Source organism: Acipenser ruthenus, chromosome 6 (genome assembly GCF_902713425.1).
Source record: "Acipenser ruthenus chromosome 6, fAciRut3.2 maternal haplotype, whole genome shotgun sequence".
Lineage (NCBI taxonomy): Eukaryota > Metazoa > Chordata > Actinopteri > Acipenseriformes > Acipenseridae > Acipenser > Acipenser ruthenus.
In genome coordinates, this window is record NC_081194.1 from 56,993,531 (window position 1) to 57,001,054 (window position 7,524).

The window sequence follows — 7,524 nt, forward strand, 5'->3', positions numbered from 1 at the left end:
CTGTCCCCGTCCGGGGGGAACTCAGACAACAGCTGGCTATCAGCTAGCAAATTGATCAGTTTTGCTGCTGATGCTGATGACCTTGTACTGCTCCTTGCGCTAATTCATCAGCGCGATTATTTCCCACTATAGTTACTTCTTTCCCCTTCTGGTGACCTGCTGCATGCTGAACACTGATCCTATTGCTCCTCAATGTTTCAATCTCTTTCCATATATTGGCATGCGCTATGGGCTTACCCTTATGGTCAGAGTAACCATTCTCTTTCCATGTTAGAGAGTGAATATTGAATGCTTGGGTGCAGTAACTTGAGTCTGTAATCAATAATATGGTCTCACTGGGCGTCCCCAAACTTTGAGCCATTTGTAATCCCTTCAATAGGGCTTTAGCTTCTGCTACTTAAGCGGATCGACCTGATACCACTTCAGAGTGGTGTTACGTTTCCTCATAAATTCCATTCCGATTTCTTCCGACGGATATCCCTATTCCACAAACTGGAATGGATCCATCTGAGAAGATTAACCAGTCAGGCACAAACGGCTGTCCTGCTGGGGCAGTTCATTCCTCCCATTTTTCAAACGGGGGAAGGTGAAGGAATTTACTTCTGAGGTTAGAGGCTAGCTCGGAGACGGTAGTGAAGATTATTCTAGGGTCTGCTAGCAAAGTGACCCATCTATCCCACCGTAATTTAAGCGCTTTCGTGTTTATCAGTGATCCCTTTGTTAGGGTAGCTAGTCCTGGGGTATCACTGAAAACTTCAATAAGATCATCCTGAGCTAGGTTGAATAAGGACGGTGCTACTCTAGCAAGAGCGGTTAGCATCCTTTTTTCATAACAAAACTGCTGTTCTGTGAGGTGAAATTGAAACCCCAATTCTTTATTGGCATTTCATCCCCTTTATTTTTCACCCCTACTGCAGCTTGTTCACCAATATGGAAGTAGGCTTCCAAGGACTTACCACTGACTCGAGTGGTAATATCCTGCGCTTCTTGTATTAACGTCTTAAGCTGCGTTAGCCTAAGTTCGTCTTCTTCTGTCCACGAGACCCCTATTCCCTCAGCGTTACCGTGGGAAATCTTTCGATACAACGGGGCTGCCAGGACTGAGTATCCTGTTACAGTGTTTCTCGCATAATTAAACAACCCCATCACGGCTTGGAGTTGCTTTATTGTTTTTGGGGAAGAAATACTGCTAACTTTTTCTTTAAAGGCTGTACTCCGCTTCATACCCTGATGCTTAATCTAATTTAATTTAATTCTAATTTATTTATTTATTTATTTATTTTATTTAAATGTATTAAATTATTTAATGTAATATAATTATTTGTTTCTGTATCATTATCTTTATTAATTCCAATATTTCAAATAATCTTCCACCTTCTCTATCATAATCTCAACTGCTTCTGCTGCTAATGGGTTAAAAATCGAACGTCTGCTATGTCTTTCACTCTATGTTATTTTAGGTCTGCTCTCTGTGCATTCCCGATCTCTGGGCTCTCCAAGACCCCCTCCTTATACTCACAAGCTGGTGCAGTCTGTGAGCTCTCTCTCTCTCTCTCCCTGCAGGTTACCGCCCCTCTGGGTGAACTAAACATTCCTCACTTGCATTACAAGCAGAGGCTGTATCAAGGCTGCTAACACTGCTTCACTTAAATTTTTTAACTGAATTCAGCATTCCTTCTCTAGGACTACATGAATCATAGCAAGTGAAATGCATGTAACAAACTGGTTGCAGTTACATCCATTCCTCACTTCTAACTTTACCTTTTTTTTAAAAAAAAATCCAATCGTAACTTTCTTCCTGAATTATTAAACCGCTTGCATCAGACAGGGCTCTAACCACACCTCCTCCATGTAAGAGGTTTTCATTATTATTTATTTCTTGGCAGACATTAGCTGTAACAGCCAATAAATTATACATTGGTTGTCTAACGTATTCAGCGCTCTAAGTTTTTCAGAGTTTGTTACTTTCTGTGCTCGTATCCCTTTAGGACCTGATGATCGCAAGTCACATGAATTAGTGGGTGGAGCCGGTGCTCTCTCCTCTCTGCTAGTTGCAGCTTCCCAAGGCAGATTTACTGAGTTTTCTCTTGCAGTTTTTTTTTCATCAGATTTATTCCTTTGCTTGCTTAACTTATTTTTCTTTCTTTCTTTGGACACATTAAGGCAAGTAACAGCTTACTTTCACATACTCGTTTTTTGTTAGCAGTTTCTTCCCCCATTTCTGACTCAGAGGAGGAAAGTTGAGACTCCATCTCATCCTGTTCCCCCCTATCCGAAGCGCTTTCCAGATTTCCATCAATATTCATTTCTCTGTCTATAGTCTGAGACAATCTGTTTATAACTGCATAAACCCTTTCTTCCACAAAATTATTTCAAGGAGTTTTTCTATGAATCTCCCTGCAGATGCCATTTAGAGTAGCCCGTTTTTACTATTTATAATAGCCCGTTCAACGCCCTCTTTTGCTAGACTTTATTTTACCGGAAGATTTGTGCACAAGTGAGGTTGCCGCATCTGGGGTTGCGTCACAACGTCGGGTTTCCGGAGTTTAAATGCCCATACGCAATTTACCTTACAAAATTACGTGATGGAATTAAAATGTTTAAACTATTTTAGTAACGCGTTTCAAAATGTTAAACAATTTTAATTTTTATTGGTCGATCGTATTTATTAGTGTTTTCTAGATTAGGTTTATTTTGTGGACCGTTTATTTCGCTCGCCCCACGTTTAGGGCGCCAACTGTCACGTTTTCACTTTTCACGTTCTCTTTTATTATATTATTTGCTCTGCACACACTCTTAACTCAGGGGAGACGTTAAGGAGGACAGAGATGTTTAAAACTCCTAGTGGTTTATGTTCGAGCACTGGACGAGCGGTGTGTCCTTAAAACCTTTTTATTTAATCAAGAAAATCACTCAGACTCATTTATTCAAAGTTTCACGAATCAGAGCAACATCAGCGCTCCTTCGTTTTATTAAAATGCCTTTAATATTGGTTTAGTAGTTTGCGCATACTACCAAAACCCGAAAACATGTAACAATAATTAGCAATCCTAAGTTTATTACAAGCTTCAGCATTTAATACTTCAATAACATAATACAATTATATGTATTCAGTGCAGCCCTCAGGCTGGTTAAGCACAAAGCCTACAAGCACCCACTGCTATGTTTTAGCACATTCAATATAACACTCTTAATACCAAAACATAGTTTCAAAACCTCATAGCAATATAACCAATAAATGCGAGATAACAATATTACCATTAATATGCTTACCTCCCATTATAAGGAAGAGTAGCGTGAACAAAAGAGAAGGACTGTTCTGTAGAGATCTGCAAAGGATGGACCACACATAGCCCTGCCAAGCTTGATTGTGGTGGTCTCAGTGTGATCGGCCCAGGGTTTTTATACAATTTTCGTCCCATTGAAAGCAATGGGAAGCCCCAATTAGATCCAGTCATCAATCTATATTGACAGTCCTTATCTCTTGGCAAACAGTAATCTCTAAAGAATTCAACCAACTCCTCAGACTCAATTAAAGTCATATGCCAACAAATCAACACTAGCCCATGTTCTCATCCACTCATTCTTGGCCCCCCTCCTTCATCTGAAAAGTTAGGTGAAGCAGAGTTCACAAAATCCCTGCAACCTTGATTCACTACTTAATATGGGTGCATTATAAAAAGGAGTGGTGTTTTAAATATATGCAACACCAATATAAGAAAAGTGGTGTTTTTTGAATATATGCAACACCAATAGTTATATGATAATATAGCAGTTATAGTTATAATGATTATAATTGATTACATGAACTTGGCTTTCAAAAATATATTCCCTCATGTCATCTCACTCTCAAATTAATTTCATTCTTTCCTTACAGGTGTGTGTTTAGCAGGTATTATAGGGAACTTCCATCTTATATCTTTTTAATGTAGAGTTTTCTCCTTATGGAAAACCTAACTATTTTACTGAGCTGTAAAGCTGTAATGTTTTTCTCCTATGGGCCCCTGGTAGCTTGAACTTAATTGACATCCAGATGACCCTGTATGTTTCAGCTATACACATACTGGCTAAAACCAGCTTGCTGGAGACACCTCTTTTCTTGCCAAGTTTAATAGTGATTAATGTTCCCTAGAACTTTCCTTACACCTGTATCTTACGTGCTTGTTCCGCCCGACAACTAACTATCTTAAGTGCTAAGACCATCCGTTCTAACTCCCTATTTTTGCAGTCCGGCCCGATACTATAAGCCTTCTGATAAAAAAATTCCGGCTTCTTCCCACCAAAGAGGCCTTCCAGCAGCTAATATTAATTTCTCCAAGGGCAGGCTGATAGAGAGTTCAAGAAGACAGGTCACATAGAGTTTACTCTCCTAAAACCTATCTCCTGCTTTTATTCTTCATTATTTATTCAATCCTTTTATTTTGCATTTTAAACACAACATCTTTTTATGCTGCGTCTTTTAACTTCAGAGTCAAACTAGTACATTACTTCTTATAGCGTATGGCTGCTAACCTTATTACTTTCTGCTAGCAGCAGTATATCCGCAATATTACAATAGGATTTTATTCAATTTTTCTGCTCTCTAGTTGTGGTGTATCTTCTGACAATGCTTATTTTCTTAAGTTAGAGTCTGCTTTTACTCTAGGTTGTTCTTACTCACCTACTTATTTTAAAACTGAATTACAAGCAGAAACCTACTCAAAGCGAGGTCTTTTAATCCTTTTCTGTTTTTCTCTTTCCCTTAAGAATACTCCTAACTCCTTTTCCCTTTATATTCAGAAGTTATAATTCTTGAATGTAAGCACACAGTAATTCTTTTCATTGAATTAGGACTCCGTTTTTAACTATGCTCATCTTGATAGAAAACAGCTTCAGGTATGCTATCATATTAAGCAAAGTGAATCATATGATCTTATACATAAAAATTGTTCATAGTATTTCATACTAACAATAATTATCACTACCTATGATTATATGTTACCACAGCAATCTATACCATTTAAAACAAGCATATTAACATACATCTATTAGTACAGCATTATTCTGTAGTCAAGCTGAAAAGTCTTAACAGAGATTTCAGCACTAAATTCTGGGAATCGTGCCAATTTTAATAAGAGACTGCTCAAGGCCGGCCAGTGTATCAAGTTGTACCAGATTCTGTTTTTCGGTCTTACAGAGAGAGCACTTTACAGTATTTGTTACAGACTAAAGATTATTCAAACATTACAAATGGTTACAGCACATATCATCTCATTAATACATTTCATTTTTAAATCATCCAGTCCATGTCCAATGTTTCAGCTCGTTCCCAGCAGGACTCCACTTCTGTCTTGGGTTCAGCTCGGGTCGGCTCTGCAAACACCACAATACCTATTTTGCTCTACATTATTAGTGGGCAGACTTAATACAACTGAATCTGAATCAATCGAGGAGCCGTGAACTCTAGCCACTGAAATTCTCCATGCAAAGGAATCCAATTTCTTACTACACATAATAACTGGTTCGGGGTCAGCCGTGACATCACAGCTGTGGAGGGGATGTCCATCACCACAATGCTGGTTTAATCATGCTTTATTTTGAAAAGTCTACCCAGGATGTATTTTTGAGTTACAATCAAATCATCTGTTCATCCACAGTTCAAATTAACACTTAATTTAAAGAAAATAAAACTAACATTTTAACTTCATGATTTTATGGAAACTTGTGTTTGATTATAAACTTTTAGTTTTAATTTTCTTTTGTTCGGCTACCCTGGACACTCAATTAAAAAAAACAAAAAACGAAACACAGCAAGAATAGACTAAGCCAGGTTAGTGACACAGTGTACCACCAGTGAGTTGAGTTTCTTATTATTTTCTCCCAATTTGGAATGGCCAATTATTTTATTATGCTCAGCTCACCTCTACCACCCCTGCGCTGACTCGGGAGGGCGAAGACGAACACACACTGTCCTCCGAAGTGTATGCCGTCAGCCGACCGCTTTTTTTCACACTGCGGACTCACCATGCAGCCACCCAAGAGCTACAGCGTCAGAGGACAACGCAGCTCTCGGGCAGCTTACAGGCAAGCCCGCAGGCGCCCGGCCAGACTACAGGGGTCGCTGGTGCGCGGTGAGCCGAGGACACCCTGGCCGACCTAACCCTCACTCCCCCTGGACGACGCTCAGCCAATTGAGCGCCGCCCCCTGGGAGCTCCCGTCCTCGGTCGGCAAAGGAATAGCCTGGACTCGAACTCGCGACGTCCAGACTATAGGACGCATTCTGCACTCTACGCAAGTGCTTTTACTGGATGCGCCACTCAGGTGCCCCAGTGAGTTGTGTTTCTACGAATGTAAACTGATGATGGGAATACTAAAGTATGTTCTAGTGGGTAACTTGTATTCCATTTGAAAAACAATAAAGATAATTGTTAACATGATGGCTCTGTCTTGTACCATTATTAATTGTGAATGAAAATTACCTCATTTATTGGTACCATCCTTGAAACGCACAAGAAAGCATTAGCCCTGCCTCCAAGCCATTAGTGGGGAAAAACTAGAAACTTGGGTCGCCACATATTCACTGGTTGAAAGTGATGGGAAACCAATGTTAGGCAAAAACATGGCAACACTTTGGAAGAACAGTGGGCTGGAAAAGCATGTATGCAAAAATATTTGAAATGGGTTTGGTGTTTTGAAAACTATACATAAAATCTTAGGTTGTGTTTGTGAATGTAACATGCACAAACACCAATGCTTTTTTTTCCTTGTATGAATCACCAAAATGGATTATTTAAAATTGGTAGATGCACGCAGAGGAACTTTCTCAAAGACCCATGAACCTCTGTGAGCTGAATGCAGGCTGCAGCCTCCGTCCTTCAGAGGAGAAGGCGTATTGGACAGGGTGAGAATTCCCTACTGGCTGCTGTAGGACTTGGCAAGTACAAAGCTCCCCTTGCTGTATATAGAACAGACAAGCTGTCTCTATAGCCAGCGGGACACCTTCCATTGTGGTAGGAATAGGACTGTATGTGTGATATTCCTGTCGTATGAGCACGGGAAGCTGCCAGACTTGCAGATTTTCCATGCAGGGGTGACATATGACCAGCTATAGGCATGGATCCTTCAAGAGTCTCCAAATGTGCAAACAAATAAAGGGATTAAAACAGCTTCACCCTCTTGAGGAGATGCATCATTTAGCCTTGTAGTCTAAAAATACTTATCCTTGAAATATTACATTTTTCACATGCCAAAAGACAAATATTTACAGTACATTTTATTATGTTTAAAAACCAAAATTTAACAAGGAAACTAAATCCGGGGCATTATTTACATTATAAATATGTCTTACGTAATCTTTTGTTTGGCCAACAACCAAACTGTCTGTGAACATCTTCCTATAAATCTATATAAATATACTGGAAAGGGTTTGGTTTCCAGTAGCATTTATGCATCAATTCCATCTCACTCATTACACAGGAGATCTGCACACATTACTCTGCACGCCTGCTTCCATTACACAGAAATATTTACTTGAAATGATCACA